The following is a 20,796-nucleotide window of genomic DNA, read 5'->3' on the forward strand; positions in this document are numbered from 1 at the left end:
GGGGGGCTGTTTTCTATATACTGGGGTCACTTTCTATATACCAGGGGCTCTTTTCTATATACTGGGGGTCACTTTCTTTATACCGAGGGCTGTTTTCTATATACTGGGGTCACTTTCTATATACCGGGGGCTGTTTTCTATATACCAGGGGCTCTTTTCTATATACTGGGGGTCACTTTCTATATACCAGGGGCTGTTTTGTACATACTGGGGTCACTTTCTATATACCACGGGCTGTTTTGTATATACTGGGGTCACTTTCTATATACCGGGGGCTCTTTTCTATATACTGGGGGTCACTTTCTATATACCGGGGGCTGTTTTCTATATACTGGGGGGGTCACTTTCTATATACCAGGGGCTGTTTTCTATATACTGGGGTCACTTTCTATATACCAGGGGCTGTTTTCTATATACTGGGGTCACTTTCTATATACCAGGGGCTCTTTTCTATATACTGGGGTCACTTTCTCTATACCGGGGGCTCTTTTCTATATACTGGGGGTCACTTTCTATATACCAGGGGGCTGTTTTCTATATACTGGGGGTCACTTTCTCTATACCGGGGGCTCTTTTCTATATACTGGGGGTCACTTTCTATATACCAGGGGCTGTTTTCTATATACTGGGGTCACTTTCTATATACCAGGGGCTGTTTTCTATATACTGGGGGTCACTTTCTATATACCAGGGGGCTGTTTTCTATATACTGGGGGTCACTTTCTCTATACCGGGGGCTCTTTTCTATATACTGGGGGTCACTTTCTATATACCAGGGGCTCTTTTCTATATACTGGGGTCACTTTCTCTATACCGGGGGCTCTTTTCTATATACTGGGGGTCACTTTCTATATACCAGGGGGCTGTTTTCTATATACTGGGGGTCACTTTCTCTATACCGGGGGCTCTTTTCTATATACTGGGGGTCACTTTCTATATACCAGGGGCTGTTTTCTATATACTGGGGTCACTTTCTATATACCGGGGGCTCTTTTCTATATACTGGGGGTCACTTTCTTTATACCGAGGGCTGTTTTCTATATACTGGGGGGGTCACTTTCTATATACCGGGGGCTGTTTTCTATATACTGGGGTCACTTTCTATATACCGGGGGCTGTTTTGTATATACTGGGGTCACTTTCTATATACCGGGGGCTCTTTTGTATAAACTGGGGTCACTTTCTATATACCGGGGGCTGTTTTCTACATACTGGGGTCAATTTCTATATACCGGGGGCTGTTTTGTATATACTGGGGTCACTTTCTATATACCAGGGGCTCTTTTCTATATACTGGGAGTCACTTTCTATATACCGGGGGCTCTTTTCTATATACTGGGGGGGTCACTTTCTATATACCAGGGGCTGTTTTCTATATACTGGGGTCACTTTCTATATACCGGGGGCTGTTTTCTATATACTGGGGTCACTTTCTATATACCGGGGGCTGTTTTCTATATACTGGGGTCACTTTCTATATACCGGGGGCTGTTTTCTATATACTGGGGTCACTTTCTATATACCAGGGGCTCTTTTCTAAATACTGGGGGTCACTTTCTATATACCGGGGGCTGTTTTCTATATACTGGGGTCACTTTCTATATACCGGGGGCTCTTTTCTAAATACTGGGGGTCACTTTCTATATACCGGGGGCTGTTTTCTATATACTGGGGTCACTTTCTATATACCGGGGGCTCTTTTCTATATACTGGGGTCACTTTCTATATACCAGGGGCTGTTTTCTATACACTGGGGTCACTTTCTATATACCGGGGGCTCTTTTCTAAATACTGGGGTCACTTTCTATATACCGGGGGCTGTTTTGTATATACTGGGGTCACTTTCTATATACCGGGGGCTGTTTTCTATATACTGGGGTCACTTTCTATATACCAGGGGTCACTTTCTATATAACAGGGGCTCTTTTCTATATACTGGGGTCACTTTCTATATACCGGGGGCCGTTTTCTATATACTGGGGTCACTTTCTATATACCGGGGGCTCTTTTCTATATACTGGGGTCACTTTCTATATACCGGGGGCTGTTTTCTATATACTGGGTTCACTTTCTATATACCGGGGGCTGTTTTCTATATACTGGGGTCACTTTCTATATACCGGGGGCACTTTTCTATATACTGGGGTCACTTCTATATACCGGGGGCTGTTTTCTATATACTGGGGGTCACTTTCTATATACTGGGGTCACTTTCTATATACCGGGGGCTGTTTTCTATATACTGGGGTCACTTTCTATATACCGGGGGCTGTTTTCTATATACTGGGGTCACTTTCTATATACCGGGGGCTGTTTTCTATATACTGGGGTCACTTTCTATATATCGGGGGCTCTTTTCTATATACTGGGGGTCACTTTCTTTATACCGGGGGCTGTTTTCTATATACTGGGGTAACATTCTATATACCGGGAGCTGTTTTCTATATACTGGGGGTCACTTTCTATATACCGGGGGCTCTTTTCTATATACTGGGGTCACTTTCTATATACCGGGGGCTCTTTTCTATATACTGGGGGTCACTTTCTATATACCGGGGGCTGTTTTCTATATACTGGGGTCACTTTCTATATACCGGGGGCTCTTTTCTATATACTGGGGTCACTTTCTATATACCGGGGGCTGTTTTCTATATACTGGGGTCACTTTCTATATACCGGGGGCTGTTTTCTATATACTGGGGTCACTTTCTATATACCGGGGGCTGTTTTCTATATACTGGGGTCACTTTCTATATACCAGGGGCTGTTTTCTATATACTGGGGTCACTTTCTATATACCGGGGGCTGTTTTCTATATACTGGGGTCACTTTCTATATACCAGGGGCTGTTTTGTATATACTGGGGGGGTCACTTTCTATATACCAGGTGCTGTTTTGTATATACTGGGGTCACTTTCTATATACCAGGGGTTCTTTTGTATATACTGGGGGTCACTTTCTATATACCGGGGGCTGTTTTCTATATACTGGGGTCACTTTCTATATACCGGGGGCTGTTTTGTATATACTGGGGTCACTTTCTATATACCGAGGGCTGTTTTTTATATACTGGGGGTCACTTTCTATATACCGGGGGCTGTTTTGTATATACTGGGGTCACTTTCTATATACCGAGGGCTGTTTTTTATATACTGGGGGTCACTTTCTATATACCGAGGGCTGTTTTCTATATACTGGGGTCACTTTCTATATACCAGGGGCTGTTTTGTATATACTGGGGTCACTTTCTATATACCGAGGGCTGTTTTTTATATACTGGGGGTCACTTTCTATATACCGGGGCTGTTTTTTATATACTGGGGGTCACTTTCTATATACCGGGGGCTTTTTTCTATATACTGGGGTCACTTTCTATATACCGGGGGCTGTTTTCTATATACTGGGGTCACTTTCTATATACCGGGGGCTGTTTTCTATATACTGGGGTCACTTTCTATATACCGGGGGCTCTTTTCAATATACTGGGGTCACTTTCTATATACCGGGGGCTCTTTTCAATATACTGGGGTCACTTTCTATATACCGGGGGCTCTTTTCAATATACTGGGGGTCACTTTCTATATACCGTGGGCTGTTTTCTATATACTGGGGTCATTTTCTATATACCGGGGGCTTTTTTCTGTATACTGGGGGTCACTTTCTATATACCGGGGGCTTTTTTCTATAAACTGGGGTCACTTTCTATATACCAGGGGCTGTTTTCTATATACTGGGGTCACTTTCTATATACAGGGGGCTGTTTTCTATATACTGGGGTCACTTTCTATATACCAGGGGCTGTTTTCTATATACTGGGGTCACTTTCTATATATCCCGGGGGCTGTTTTCTATATACTGGGGTCACTTTCTATATATCGGGGGCTCTTTTCTATATACTGGGGGTCACTTTCTATATCCCGGGGGTCTGTTTTCTATATATTGGGGGTCACTTTCTATATACCGGGGGCTGTTTTCTGTATACTGGGGTCACTTTCTATATACCGGGGGCTATTTTGTATATACGGGGGTCACTTTCTATATACTGGGGTCACTTTCTATATACCGGGGGGCTGTATTCTATATACTGGGGTCACTTTCTATATACCGGGGGACTGTATTCTATATATTGAGGTCACTTTCTATATACCGGGGGCTGTTTTTTATATACTGGGGGTCACTTTCTATATACCGGGGGCTGTTTTTTATATACTGGGGGTCACTTTCTATATATCGGGGGCTCTTTTCTATATACTGGGGGTCACTTTCTATAAACTGGGGCTGTTTTCTATATACTGGGGTCACTTTCTATATACCGGGGGCTCTTTTCTATATACTGGGGGTCACTTTCTATAAACTGGGGCTGTTTTCTATTTACAGGGGATCACTTTATATATACCAGGGGGCTGTTTTCTATATACTGGGGGTCACTTTCTATATACCGGGGGCTCTTTTCTATATACTGGGGGTCACTTTCTATATACCGGGGGCTGTTTTCTATATACTGGGGTCACTTTCTATATACCAGGGACTGCGTTCCTTATAGTGGGTGTCACTTTCTATATACTGGGTGCCCCATATTATTTTCGGCATTACCGTAAGTCAGACCGATGGCACGGCAGGAAGGGGAGGATGGCGATCTCTGGACGATTATAAATGTGTCGTTATGTGGAGGATTCGGGGGATTCGGTATTTCGGATCTCACCTATCAGTAATAATCAGAAGATTTGTTCTCTGGGCTGGAATGAGTCACATGGGGGGTCAGGAGAATGCAGAGTTCAGGATCCAGTCAGCAGCAGAATGGGGGGGTCCATAGAGGGGAAGATGAGACGTTTGCCAGCAGCTGACATTCTATTGGCTCCCGGTGGGGGGATGGGGGCGGGATGCTGAATGATCTCCTTACAGTACAGCGCCATCATTCAGGGTCAGCAGGCACAGCCCTCTCCTGGGTCCCCCACTTCTACACATCACAGAGGAGCCGCCGTCCATAGAAACCAGCGAAATGTCATTCTGTCACTTTTCAATAAAGATTAAAAAGAAGAAAAAAAAGTTAGGGAGGGTCTGCGTTGTAAAAGACAAAGGCTCCGCCCCCTGAGGCTGGAACACAGAAGGGCACAGACTGCACGGGGACATCAATTGTAAATGAGCCCCAAAGTGTAAGCACACCCCGACAATCATACCCTCTAAACTCCGCCCCTTTTCTCTGTTTAATGGGGGATTATTATGGGGTGTACGGGGGGATTATTATGGGGTGTATGGAGGGGATTATTATGGGGTGTATGGAGGATTATTATGGGGTGTACGGGGGGATTATTATGGGGTGTATGGAGGGGATTATTATGGGGTGTACGGGGGGATTATTATGGGGTGTATGGAGGGGATTATTATGGGGTGTATGGAGGATTATTATGGGATGTATGGGGGGATTATTATGGAGTGTATGGGATTATTATGGGGTGTATGGGGGGATTATTATGGGGTGTATGGGGGATTATTATGGGGTGTATGGGGAGATTATTATGGGGTGTATGGGGGATTATTATGGGGTGTATGGGGAGATTATTATGGGGTGTATGGAGGATTATTATGGGGTGTATGGGGGGATTATTATGGGGTGTATGGGGAGATTATTATGGGATGTATGGGGGGATTATTATGGGGTGTGTGGTGAGGATTATTATGGGATGTATGGGGGGATTATTATGGAGTGTATGGGGGATTATTATGGGGTGATTATTATGGGGTGTATGGGATTATTATGGGATGTATGGGGGGATTATTATGGGATGTATGGGGGATTATTATGGAGTGTATGGGGGGATTATTATGGGGTGTATGGAGGATTATTATGGGGTGTATGGGGGGATTATTATGGGGTGTATGGAGGATTATTATGGGGTGTATGGAGGATTATTATGGGGTGTATGGGGGGATTATTATGGGGTGTATGGAGGATTATTATGGGGTGTATGGAGGATTATTATGGGATGTATGGGGGGATTATTATGGGATGTATGGGGGATTATTATGGAGTGTATGGGAGGATTATTATGGGGTGTATGGGGGATTATTATGGGGTGTATGGGGGGATTATTATGTGATGTATGGAGGATTATTATGGGGTGTATGGGGGATTATTATGTGATGTATGGAGGATTATTATGGGATGTATGGGGGATTATTATGGAGTGTATGGGAGGATTATTATGGGGTGTACGGGGGGATTATTATGGGGTGTATGGGGGGATTATTATGTGATGTATGGAGGATTATTATGGGGTGTATGGGGGATTATTATGGAGTGTATGGGGGATTATTATGGGGTGTATGGGGGATTATTATGGGGTGTATGGGGGGATTATTATGGGGTGTATGGGGGATTATTATGGGATGTATGGGGGGATTACTATGGGGTGTATGGGGGGATTATAATGGGGTGTATGGGGGGATTATTATGGGGTGTATGGAGGATATGATATAGGGTCGGTGTGGTTCTCGTTCTATATAGGTATATCTCCTCCCCCCGGCCCTCAGTCCAGCCCCCTCCCTGTACTCCGGGCACCGGATACATCTTTCTCCCATACCGCCCTCATCCGATGACGTCAGCTCCTTCCCTCTCCTGAGAGCACCCTTCCGGCGTCCAACCAATAGGAAGCCTCCATTTCTGACAGGCAGTGATTAGGATACCTGAAGAAGGACCCCTGGCGGTGTAAACAGTTGAGGAGAGGCGTTGCCGGCGGGTCATGTGATCACAGCTCCGGGTGACGAGATCCGGGAATTCCTACAGGTCGGTGTAGATTACTATAGAGATCCGGAGGGGGAGGGGCATATTTACCCCAGCGAGTGGAGGGGCATATCTGTTCGGAGGGAGTGGAGGAACATATCTATTCCGGCTGACCAGGCCCGGGTGGGGGATGAGGTGTAACTGAAGGGAGGACTTGTGTTGAGTGCTGGATGGAGGGGGAGGGGAGGAGACCCCCGATACTCCATCCAAAATGAAAATAATGTGTCTGGAGTTCTACTTTAACTTTCTGTGTGATGTCCATTCATTGGCCTGAACCCTCCCAGTCCACAACTCCAACATCCGGCCTTGTTGCTAAGGCACAGAAACCATTGTCTCCTGGTTGCTGGGACAAATCCCCCCCAAATGTCTGGAGGGTACAAATCCCCCCCAAATGTCAGGACGGTACAAATCCCCCCAAATGTCTGGACGGTACAAATCCCCCCAAATGTCAGGACGGTACAAATCCCCCCAAATGTCAGGACAGTACAAATCCCCCCAAATGTCAGGACGGCGCAAATCCCCCCAAATGTCAGGACGGCGCAAATCCCCCCAAATGTCAGGACGGCGCAAATCCCCCCAAATGTCAGGAGGGTACAAATCCCCCCCAAATGTCAGGACGGTACAAATCCCCCCAAATGTCAGGACGGTACAGATCCCCCCAAATGTCTGGAGGGTACAAATCCCCCCAAATGTCTGGACGGTACAGATCCCCCCAAATGTCAGGACGGTACAGATCCCCCCAAATGTCAGGACGGTACAGATCCCCCCAAATGTCAGGACGGTACAAATCCCCCCCAAATGTCAGGACGGTACAAATCCCCCCAAATGTCAGGACGGTATAATCCCCCCAAATGTCAGGACGGTATAATCCCCCCAAATGTCAGGACGGTATAATCCCCCCAAATGTCAGGAGGGTACAAATCCCCCCCAACGTCAGGAGGGTACAAATCCCCCCAAATGTCAGGAGGGTACAAATCCCCCCCCCCAACGTCAGGAGGGTACAAATCCCCCCAAATGTCACGCCCAGAGCGACTAGCTAACCGAGGCGCGCACGTGCGGCCGTAACTTGGGGTAAGAGGGAATAAAGGGGACTTAATGTTGAATATATAAATATTTGCGCTCAATCTGCATCACATTGATTATAAACAATCTGCACTTTGTATAATAGCCGCTTAGAGCGGTGAAGAGCAGCCTCTCGGGGGCGCTCACATACACTACCAGTGCTCGCCGTGTAAGCGTGGTGACGTCACTGCCCCTCCCCAACGCCTATCTCCACAGGGATTCGTGGCTTCGTCCGGGGGATGTAGTATGACAATCACAACACCCAACTCCTTATATAGTGTTATGGCGGCCATTTTCTTGTAGTTCTAACTGGTTCCTCCATCTTTTTGGGGTCATAACCGTGTTTATCTCTCCTGAGTACATAGTAGCCCTCTATCTGCACCCTTCACCTGCATCCCCTCCGGCTGATTGGGCGGAGAGCACACAGATATTTCATCCCTGCTGAACTCCGCGCCAAGTTTGTTTTGCAGTTTTGCACAAAATTTATTGAATTTTTACCTTTTATTAATTTTCTATATTTTTCAGTTTATTAATTGGATTATTTGTTTAATTATCGAAGGACACAAATTTGAATAATTTTGCACAGATTTTTAATATTTTTTTTTTTTATCACCAATTTTGATATATATTTTTCTAATTCATTTATTGATTATGATCAGCACATGTTTGGGTATTGATTGGCATTACAGTCGTGTGGTTACACATAGGAGATGGTGCAGCTATTAGAGATTTAACCACTTGACCTCCTGAGGATTTACCCCCCTTAATGACCACGCCTCTTTTTGCTACTCGGCGCTGCACTTATTCAACTGATAATTGCGCGGTCATGCAATGCTGCACCCAAACCAAATTTACGTCCTTTTTTTCACACAAATAGAGCTTTCTTTCAGTGGTATTTGATCACCTGTGTGCTTTTTATTTTTCACGCTATAAACAAAAAAAGGCTAAAAATTTTGACGAAAAACAATATTTTTTACTTTCAGCAATAAAAAATATATAGTAAACTCAAAGTTGGTTATTAATTTAGGCCAAAATGTATTCTGCTCCATGTTTTTGGTAAAAAAAATCCCAATCAGTGTATATTGATTGGTTTGTGTGAAGTTATAGCGTCTACAAACTATGGGATAGATACTGCAATTTACACCATTTTTCTGCTATGCAGAGCTGCGCTAGTTTAACGGACAATTGTGCGGTCATGCAATACGGCATAAATGAAATTTACATCCTTTTTTTTCCCACAAATTGAGCTTTCTTTCGGTGGTAATTGATCACCTGTGCGGTTTTTATTTTTTGCGCTATAAAAAAGAAGGCTGACAATTTTTAGGAAAAAAAAACAATATTTTGGACTATTTGCTATAAAACATGTCCAGTAAAAAAAAATGCAAAAATCAAATTTAGTCATAAATTTCTGCCAAAATGCGTTCTGCGACATGTCTTTGCTGGAAAAAAACCCAATACGTGTAAATTAATGGGTTTACGTGAAAGTTATAGCGTTTACAAATGGCGGGAAAGATACTGGGATTTTTAATTTTTATTTATACTAATAATGGCGCCGATCAGCGAATTATGGCGGCGATCAGGGACTTATGGCGGGACTGCGGCGGACATTTTGACACTGGGGGGGAACTGACTTGGGGTCAGTGAAAAAAAAACACTGAAACTGTACTAATGTCACTGGGGAGGAAGGGGTTAACATTTTTAGGAGTTTACTGTGTAAGGGGAGTGTTTTACTAGGGGGCAGGGGTGTGTGCTGGACGGGGGAGGGAGGGGGGAGCTGATCAAGGGAGAAAAATTCTTCTCTCCCTCTGCAGCTTGTCGGGGAACTGTCACAGAGCAGGCTGTGTGTAAACAATGCAGCCCTGCTCTGTGTCAGTGATAACAGCTCATCGCGGAAAAACGGCCAGTAAAAACCGGCTGTGACCCGGCGGCTGACACCCGTTGCGGACACCCGCAGGACAGGCAGGGCAGGCGCGCGCCTCACGCGCGCCCCCTACCTGTTTCTGTGTGGTCCGTTTTAAAACGTTGTTTTGCCTATCAGTGCCGCCCTGCCGCCGTACATGTACAGTGGCTGGGCGGCATGCGGTTAATGCAAATACAGTGTTTATACCATATACAGGTGATCGGTGTTAGAGCGCGGCATCGATATTTCCTTCATTTGTAGGCACTGATAACTCCCATCTATGAGGGGAGCAACACAGCCTGCGATCTTATCGATAGAAGACGTTTATTATACACCTTATTGGCTCACAAGTACATTTTTAATATTCGGGGTTGAGGAGCAGTTTAGCAATCACACCCTTCTAGAGTCCCTCCAGCTATCCTACAGCCAGAACCCCGGTGTTATCACCCCTCCACTGTCCACACCCCTCCCCCGCACCAGACACACCACAAACGGTAGCCTGCCACCACCCAGCAATTTCTTGGCAAAACGGTCTGTTGAGACACCTCACACACACAGATTTCCGTCTGGCAGATCTGCTACCTTTACAATCTGCACGCAATCTGCCCACACACAGTGGAATTGCATACAGATTGGCAATGAGCTTGACCGAGCGTATATAGGCACTAAAATACAACAATTTAATATAATCCGATCCAATCTCTCCAATCTAATCCCTCCAATCTAATCCCTCCAATCCAATCCCTCCAATCTAATCTCTCCAATCCAATCTCTCCAATCTAATCCCTCCAATCCAATCTCTCCAATCTAATCCCTCCAATCTAATCTCTCCAATCTAATCCCTCCAATCCAATCCCTCCAATCTAATCTCTCCAATCTAATCCCTCCAATCTAATCCCTCCAATCTAATCCCTCCAATCCAATCTCTCCAATCTAATCCCTCCAATCTAATCTCTCCAATCTAATCCCTCCAATCCAATCCCTCCAATCTAATCTCTCCAATCTAATCCTTCCAATCCAATCTCTCCAATCTAATCCCTCCAATCCAATCCCTCCAATCCAATCCCTCCGATCCAATCCCCCCGATCCAATCCCTCCGATCCAATCCCTCCGATCCAATCTCTCCGATCTAATCTCTCCGGAGATATGAGCCCGAGCTTAAATACACAGAAGTCACTTATTAATTTTATGATTTAATATCCCGAAAGTGGGAGGAGCATAAAAAATGTACAAAGTATAAAAAGTTACAGAAAATACAAAAAATACAAGAAGACACACAAATGACTTTACTATAAAATAAAAGGGAATAAAAAACATAAACAAAACTTTTACCGAGATTTATCCTGCGACTGGAGCAAGTCAGGGAAAGTCAGCAATCCGTCAGTCAATCGAACCGGCTCCATATGAATCCCAACGTCCATACCTCCGGGTCCTCAATTTATGGGGATATGGACGTGGGCTGGACATGGGACCCTGTATTACTCAAAAATGGCCACCATAGGACTCTGTACTACTCAAAAATAGCTGTCATAGGACCCTGTACTACTCGCAAATGACCACCATAGGACTCTGTACTACTCAAAAATGGCCACCATAGGACCCTGTGCTACTCAAAAATGGCCACCATAGGACCCTGTACTACTCAAAAATGGCCACCATAGGGCCCTGTACTACTCAAAAATGGCTGCCATAAGACCCTGTACTTCTCAAAAATGGCCACCACATGACCCTGTACTACTCAAAAATGGCCACCACATGACCCTGTACTACTCAAAAATTGCCACCATAGGACCCTGTAGTATTAAAAAATGGCCACCATAAGACCCTGTACTACTCAAAAATGGCCACCATAAGACCCTGTACTACTCAAAAATGGCCACCACAGGACCCTGTACTCCTCAAAAATGGCCACCATAGGACCCTGTAGTACTCAAAAATGGCCACCATAAGACCCTGTACTACTCAAAAATGGCCACCACAGGACCCTGTACTACTCAAAAATGGCCACCACAGGACCCTGTACTACTCAAAAATGGCCACCACAGGACCCTGTACTACTCAAAAATGGCCACCATAGGACCCTGTACTACTCAAAAATGGCCACCATAGGGCCCTGTACTACTCAAAAATGGCTGCCATAAGACCCTGTACTACTCAAAAATGGCCACCACAGGACCCTGTACTACTCAAAAATTGTCACCATAGGACCCTGTACTACTCAAAAATGGCTGCTATAGGAGCCTGTACTACTCAAAAATGGCCACGATAAGACTCTGTACTACTCAAAAATGGCCACCGTTACTTTACTATTCATTGAGATGAACGGACAGTGGCCACCATAGGGTTGTATAATGAAGACTTCGGCAAAATGACTTCCAATAATTGCTCTTTAAACACTATATCAGGATTCTTTATCTGCCCTCTACCATCCCTGTGATGAAGTCACATGGGTGTGACGTAACACGTAAGGGCGTAGCCGTGGGCAAACGTGAATCGAGATTGACTCTGTATGGAAGTGCAGCTTGGATCTGGAGATTTTCTATCCTGTTTTATGGCGTTTTATTCGCTCTTACATGTGACTGCATTACCTTTGAATAAAGATACGTTTGCTAGTACATACACCTTCGGGGTCCTTTGTTACCTCCACTAAGGGTTGTCACCTCAGACCTCCAACCCCCTTAAAGGGACCGCTCCCTGTTTCTGGAAGTATGAGAGGTGCCCACCCGTCCGGTATGGTGGATGATGGGGAGAGTGAAGGACGCTTCGCCCAATGTGACGTCTCTGAGGTGAGAGTTGTGTGAGCCCGGAGGTGACGCCGCCTGCGTGGTTCGTGGCACGTCATCTGATGGGGGGGAGGGGGGGGGTTCTGATCCTATGAAGAAGCAGAATCAGCCGGGAAGAATTGTCTGACCCACTACTGATGACGTCACATTTCTGGACCTTCTTTATGGGCACTTTATTTCTATGGGTTGCTTCTGATTTGGATTTGCTTCATTTCACTTCTTACACTTTTTGTGTATTCTCTGTGTATTGATGTCAGATAGAAAAGCGATCCCCAGCCCCGGGAGAGCGACTTCTGACATTTACATCGGCTGAAAGGAGAAATCAACAAACCTGCTCTGTAATAGAATTGCTCAGAGAGGCCCTGATCCTCCTCTTCTCGGGTCCCCCGATGGTGCTTCTGGCCCTTCCTCTCTTGTGTTGCCCCCAGTAGGAAGCAATTCCCATGGAGGCACTTGTGCGGGCTCGCTCCCGAGTCCCGTTGCTGTGTCCATTGAGACAAACAGCTGGACTCGGCCCCGCCCCCGTTCCCTCGTCACTGGAGATGATTGACAGGAGTGTGAGCCAGCGGCTCCTGCTATGGATCTGCCCAGTGAGGAGGGACAAAGACAGGAGAGCTGCAGCTCTCATGCACAGCGCTGGATCGTGATGGGGCTCAGGTAAGTACAAGGGGGGGGGGTAACCAGGTACCCAGGTAATCCGGTACCAGGAGTCGTATGGCCAATGGGAAGTGAGCAGGGAGGAGCAAACTACAGACCTAGTTAACCCCTCGCCTACCGGGCACTTATATCCCCTTGGTGCCCAGGACCATTTTCACCTTTCAGCTCTGTTGCACTTTGAATGACAATTGCGCGGTCATGCAACACTTTACCCAGATGACATTTGTAGCATTGTTTTCACCCAGAGCCTTCTTTTGGTGGTACTGATGATGCTGCACTGATAGGTAGCAATGATGGGCACTGATAGGTAGCAATGATGGGCACTGATAGGTAGCAATGATGGGCACTGATAGGTAGCAATGATGGGCACTGATAGGTAGCAATGATGGGCACTGATAGGCAGCAATGATTGGCACTGATAGGCAGCAGTGATGGGCACAGATAGGCAGCAATGATGGGCACTGATAGGCAGCAATGATGGGCACTGATAGGCAGCAATGATGGGCACTGATAGGCAGCAATGATTGGCACTGATAGGCAGCAGTGATGGGCACTGATAGGCAGCAGTGATGGGCAGTGATCGGCAGCAATGATGGCCACTTATAGGCAGCAATGATGGGCACTGATAGGCGGCAGCAATGATGGGCACTGATAGGCGGCAGCAATGATGGGCACTGATTGGCGGCAGCAATGATGGGCACTGATTGGCGGCAGCAATGATGGGCACTGATAGGCAGCAATGATGGGCTCTGATTGGCAGCAATGATGGGCACTGATTGGCGGCAATGATGGGCACTGATAGGCAGCAATGATGGGCACTGATTGGCGGCAATGATGGGCACTGATAGGCGGCAATGATGGGCACTGATAGGCAGCAATGATAGGCACTGATAGGCGGCAGCAATGATGGGCACTGATAGGCGGCAGCAATGATGGCCACTGATAGGCGGCAGCAATGATGGCCACTGATTGGCGGCAACGATGGCCACTGATTGGCGGCAGTGATGGGCACTGATTGGCGGCAGTGATAAGCACTGATGGACGACACTGACGGGCGACGCTGACTGATGGAATGGTATTTTTGCTAAACAAAAAAAAGACAAATTAAAAAAAAAAAAACGTTTCTTTGTTTCTGTCGTAAAATGTTGCAAATAATGTTTCTCTTCACTGGTGGGTGTAACAGCGTATACCCAGAGATGGACGCGGTTCAACCATTTTGGCTTTAACCTCCATCTTGGCAAAGGGATTAACCATCCTGACAAACATATTTCTCCCTCATTCTCCCCCCCTCCCTCCTTAGAGAGGCCCAGCGACATTTGGCCAGTATGTGTGTGAGTTGGGAATGTCACAGGAGGGTCATAGGAGCTATAAAGCCCCCCAGGGGAGCCGGGGCCTCCCTGTCCAAAGAACCTGCAACCTCGGAAGAGATAAGGCAGCTTTCCCAGGAGTTGAAAGAGATTCCAACCTAATAAACCCAACTCAGCGTAGGTGACAGAATCAGATAAACACTTTTCAAAATCCATTACATAATCCAATACATAAACACCGGACATATCGTCAGATTGGATAAGAGGAGGCGAACAGTTTGGTAGGTCACTCGCATTGTCTCGAATACATAGGAAAACAGAAAAGTAGATCTTGTGAACCGTACAGTGTTTAATTTCATAATTCATATCTAATCAATCCTCAGACGTGTCTGCATAATAATCTACCCGCGGGTGGAATGTCACTTGTGCAGCTGGAAAGTTATGGGCCAAAATATGAGTTATGGGAAATTTTGGCTCTAGTTGAGGTATCCACCCATACCTCCACGCCCTAAGCGGGGTATTGGTCCTTGACGTCAGAGACACCCCCTGCTGGGGAACTACAAAATAGACTGTCAGGCCTAAGAGTCTAAGTTGAAGACGTCTCCCATTTTAACATCAATACCACCTGGGGAGACCCGTGCCCTTTGCTCTGAAACTTGGATCTGCTAACCCAGGACTTTGGCAAGTACTTTCACCCTTTCACCTCTTTCTGATATCTCTTTGCTGTGCTGTTGGTCTCTGTATGTTTATATATATATATCTTAGTTACATCTTTTCTGTAAATATTTTTATTGCACCCGTTTGACCTTTTAGTAATAAATCTTTCCTTCTGAAAGTGTTGAACTGTTTCTAAATCGCTTTATTGCAATTTACAAATTCCTGCCTCTAAAGAGAACGCTACTGTGTTTGTTTAACCCTCTGTATAACCGGCCTGCGGTGACCGTATTATGCAGATGATTATCTCAACCATTATGCTGTTTTAGCTGATATTGCCGAGTTTCCTCTTTCTCTGTACAAAAAGGAGGTGGTGGCAGTGTGAAGGGTTAATTGCGTAATTAACCTGACCCAGTAACAATCGCTCCCAGGCTGCCGGTACATCGATTGTGGTCCAATTAGCTGGAAAATCGTTGTGCAGGGTGCAGCTGGGCATGGCATTGTTACGCATGTGACATCGCGGTTTTAGATTGGCTAGTCCTTCGGTCACGAGTTTGGTGAGAAGAGCTGGGATCTGATGCCACGATCGTGACAGTGGGCACTGAAGCCGTACTGACAGTCACCAACTCTCTGCTCCCAGAGCACTGAGAACTGAGCGATTGGCAGGTTTTGATCGCTCAGTTCTCAGTCTTAGAGCCGGCGGGGGGACAGATGCAGCATCCACCTGGGGTAGGGAGGGGCCTTTCTTGGGGAAGAAACATAGAAGAATGATGGCAGGAGAAGATCAAGTGGTCCATGGAGTCTGCCCCAGCGGATGATTGCAGGAAAGGGACCTTCTAGGACTGACACATGGAGCACAGAGAGGTGGATCCCCCCTCCCCCCCCCCCCCGGATGGTTCTATTCTTCATCCTCCCCTCATCCTGGTATAAGAGACAAGCAAGATATCCCCCCAGGTGGGACTCGAACCCACAATCCCTGGCTGAGGAGGCCAGTGCCTGATCCATTAGGCCACCGGGGCTTTGTTATCTAGCTTTATCTCCTCCCACCCACCCCTCCCTCCCACCATCCGTCTATCCATCCGTCCGTCTGTCTATCCATCTATCTATATTATTTATTTATTTCAGGTACTTCTATAGCGCCGTCAGTTTACACAGCACTTTACACATATATATTGTACCTTCACATCAGTCCCCGCCCCCGAGGAGCCTACAATCTAAGGTCTCTAACTCACATTCATACATACACATATTAGGGCCAATTTAGACAGGAGCCAATTAACCTACCAGCATGTCTTTGGAGTGTGGGAGGAAACCGGAGTACCCGGAGGAAACCCACGCAGGCACAGGGAGAACATGCAAACTCCAGGCAGGTGGTGCCGTGGTTGGGATTTGAACCAACGACCCGAGTACTGCCAGGCGGAAGTGCTAACCATTTAGCCGCTGTGCTGCCCCTATATCCATCTATCTATCTATTATCTATCTATTATCTATCTATCTATCTATCTATCTATTATCTATTATCTATCTATCTATCTATTATCTATCTATTATCTATCTATCTATCTATTATCTATCTATCTATCTATTATCTATCTATTATCTATCTATCTATCTATTATCTATCTATCTATCTATCTATCTATCTATCTATTATCTATCTATCTATCTATCTATTATCTATTATCTATCTATCTATCTATCTATCTATCTATTATCTATCTATTATCTATCTATCTATCTATTATCTATTATCTATCTATCTATCTATTATCTATCTATCTATCTATCTATCTAATATCTATCTATCTATCTATCTATCTATCTATCTATCTATCTATCTATCTATCTATCTATTATCTATCTATCTATCTATTATCTATCTATCTATCTATCTATCTATTATCTATTATCTATCTATCTATCTATTATCTATCTATCTATCTATCTATCTATCTATTATCTATCTATTATCTATCTATCTATCTATCTATCTATCTATCTATCTATCTATCTATTATCTATCTATTATCTATTATCTATCTATTATCTATTATCTATCTATTATCTATCTATCTATCTATCTATCTATCTATCTATCTATTATCTATCTATTATCTATCTATCTATCTATCTATCTATCTATCTATCTATCTATCTATCTATTATCTATCTATTATCTATCTATCTATCTATTATCTATCTATTATCTATCTATCTATCTATTATCTATCTATCTATTATCTATCTATCTATCTATCTATTATCTATCTATCTATTATCTATCTATCTATCTATCTATCTATCTATCTATCTATCTATCTATCTATCTATCTATTATCTATCTATCTATCTATCTATCTATTATCTATCTATCTATCTATCTATCTATCTATCTATCTATCTATCTATCTATCGTTTGTATTTTTTTTTATATCACTCTATATGTATATTACTATTTTTATATTTATCTATTGTGTATAGTACGATCCTGGACCCTGAGTTCTGTGTATAGTGCAGTCCTGGACCCTGAGCTCTGTGTATTGTGCAGTCCTGGACCCTGAGCTCTGTGTATTGTGCAGTCCTGGACCCTGAGCTCTGTGTATTGTGCAGTCCTGGACCCTGAGCTCTGTGTATTGTGCAGTCCTGGACCCTGAGCTCTGTGTATTGTGCAGTCCTGGACCCTGAGCTCTGTGTATAGTACGATCCTGGACCCTGAGCTCTGTGTATAGTACAATCCTGGACCCTGAGCTCTGTGTATAGTGCAGTCCTGGACCCTGAGCTCTGTGTATTGTGCAGTCCTGGACCCTGAGCTCTGTGTATAGTACAATCCTGGACCCTGAGCTCTGTGTATTGTGCAGTCCCGGACCCTGAGCTCTGTGTATTGTGCAGTCCCGGACCCTGAGCTCTGTGTATTGTGCAGTCCTGGAGCCTGAGCTCTGTGTATAGTACAATCCTGGACCCTGAGCTCAGTGGAAGACATGATGCCTTTTTTAGACCTCAAAACCTTCCGATGATCCAGAGGAAGGCAACCCCCCCCCCTTGGTCAGATGGTCTCCAAAGGGGAAAAAAAAATCCTTCCTGACCCCCTAACGCGATCGGTTGTCCCTGAATCATCAGTCTGGGGTGCCCAATTCATGTCCCTGTACAGTGCTCAGAAGGTATAGGGGGGGCCACAACATCCTGGGGGCCCCATCCAGAAAGTTGGACACTGAAGGTATCATAGACACCCTTTAGAATTGGGTCGGGTCGCAGCAGTGAAAGTGTCGGTGCTTACACCCAGTCCATGTATGTGTCACAGACGGGTCTATGTATGTGTCCATGTCTGCACTGGGGAAGGAGCGCCACACCGGACAGTCCTCCCCCAGCGCCCTCCCTGCCCGGCCGCTGCACCCATCACACTGACAGGCGCTTGGCCGAGGATTTGTATAGTAGGAGTGGGCGGAGCCTGATGGGGGAGGGGAGAGACTAGTTCTCCATCAGGTCCGCTACACTTTTCATTGACAGCACAGGCAGTGGGCGGGTCCATAGCTGCTCTTCAATCCAGCGGCTTTCAGATCCGCCCACTGCTGGGCACCGTCAGTCACAAGTGAAGCGGACATGATTGGGCACTAGTCTCTCCGCTCCTCATCTGGCTCCGCCCACCCAGTGCAAGTCATTCCCCAAATATGGGCAGTGGCCAATGACATCCCTGTATCCTCCCCTCATTGTGTACATGAAGCTGTCGTCCGGGGAATCTCCTGGCTGATGGCTCAGGCTGGCCATCCATTCCTAGAGAAGTGCGGGTTTATAGAAAATCATCCTCCTTACCTAGATGGCTGCAGCATGGATCCCAGCTGCATCTGTCCCTGACCGGCTCTACCCCGAGAACTGAGCGATCAAACACCGCCCATCACATGACCGCCCATCACATGACCACCCATCGCTCTGTTCTCGGTCCTCAGTGAGCAGAGAGAAGTGACTGTCAGTCTCCGGCTCTCTGCTCTATCCCTCCAGGACTCACCGGAGCTCCGGGCTGTGGAGGGGGCGGGGACGACTGGCTCAAGATCACAGCAACACACTGAGAGGCCGAGCCAGCTGACGGTCAGGCATGTGGGTGGATCCCAACAGTACGGTCGGGATCCCTGCAGAGCCAGGACTGACTCTGTGATGTCAGATGACAGCTTAACCCTAACCTCCTAACCATAACCCCAACCCTAACCCTTTACCCCCCACCCCTAACCCTTATCCCGCAACCCTAATCCCCCCACCCTAACCCTAATCCCCCCACCCCTCTTACCCCCTCCCTAAATCTAACCCCAACCCTGTCGCCTAACATCACAGAGCCGCTCCTGGCTCAACAAAGATCCTGACAATATTGTAGGGATCCACCTAGATCCCTGACCGGCTCACTGGTTCACGCTTCGCTGAGCATGCTGCTGTGATTCTGAGCCAGCCGCTCCCACCCACCCCACAGTCCGACTCTCCAGTGAGCTCTGGGGGGGCAGAGCAGCGAGCGGTCACTGACTGTCACCCCTCTTCTGCTCACTGAAGACCGAGAACCGAGTGATCAGTGGTCATGTGATCGCTCAGTTCTCGGGTCTTGGAGCCAGCGGTGGACAGCTGCAGCATCGGACGGAAGCTGCAGCCATGTAGGTTGGGATGGATGTCTGTTATTTTCAATCCCACACTTCTCCTTGAAGAATATGTCACGGCCATACTTGAAGTGGCGGTAGTAAGAACTTCCTGAATTTGCCGCACGTGTCGGTAATGTTAGTGACACCGGAGCAAATGCTTGCCTGAATTAGGCGCAGGTAGCTCTTAAAGGGGACTCCCGCCAGAAAAGTGGTGTTAGAGCCGTTCTGAATTCCCCTGAACATACACAATAAGTACAGAAGGAAATGGAGAGGAAGATGGAAAGGGTCTTCCTTCTGGTGTCATACTAACGCCACCGATCCCTGCGTAGGATCTGTTGGCCCTCTGGCGGTGCTGGAGATGGGGCCATTGGCTGCTGCTGCTGGAAACACTCGCTCATGTAGGAGAATTCGCTGATATGCAGCTCTTCCGTCTCCGAATCCTCCTTGGACATGAATTCCGTCATTTCTATTTTTCCATCTTCCGGTTCCTCAGGTCCCATTATCAGGGGTGAGGGTCATTTTCCTTCCTTCAACTCTGCCCAGTTGATGTCCTTGAAAAATGAATGGCGTCTTAGACCCTTTACAAGGTGCATTCTCTTATCCTGGTCCTTACATAAGAGCTGCAATGAAGAAGAGACTAGAATTAGAAACATTGAATAACTAGAACGCCGTTTACTGTTAGATTCTGACAGTGACATATTTCAGCTTCCTTACTTGTCCCTTTAAACTCGCTCCCCAACCCAAGGGAGCCTGGGAAGGAAGGAAGAGAAGGTAAAACCCTGGAGAGGTATGGATGGAGAGTTATGGATGGAGGGGTATGGATGGAGGGGTATGGATGGAGGGGTATGGATGGAGAGGTATGGATAGAAGGGTATGGATAGAAGGGTATGGATGGAGGGGTATGGATGGAGGGGTATGGATGGAGGGGTATGGATGGAGAGGTATGGATAGAAGGGTATGGATAGAAGGGTATGGATGGAGGGGTATGGATGGAGGGGTATGGATGGAGGGGTATGGATGGAGAGGTATGGATAGAAGG

At 46.2% G+C, this 20,796-nt stretch overlaps 1 protein-coding gene across 7 annotated transcripts in view; it reads left to right on the forward strand.

The window, feature by feature from the left end:
* Positions 1-6,629: 6,629 nt before the first annotated feature.
* The window catches only part of LOC149443916 (uncharacterized), a 443,717-nt gene continuing 429,550 nt past the window's right edge, over positions 6,630-20,796 (forward strand). For all 7 annotated transcript variants that reach the window (XR_016306587.1, XR_016306588.1, XR_016306589.1 and 4 more), the window contains exon 1: positions 6,630-6,784. The gene's annotated coding sequence lies outside the window, so the exon portion shown is untranslated. The remainder of the gene's footprint in view (positions 6,785-20,796) is intronic.

Source organism: Staurois parvus, unplaced genomic scaffold, assembly GCF_062004578.1.
Source record: "Staurois parvus isolate SC_StPar_1 unplaced genomic scaffold, SC_StPar_1.0 ptg000826l, whole genome shotgun sequence".
Taxonomy (NCBI): domain Eukaryota; kingdom Metazoa; phylum Chordata; class Amphibia; order Anura; family Ranidae; genus Staurois; species Staurois parvus.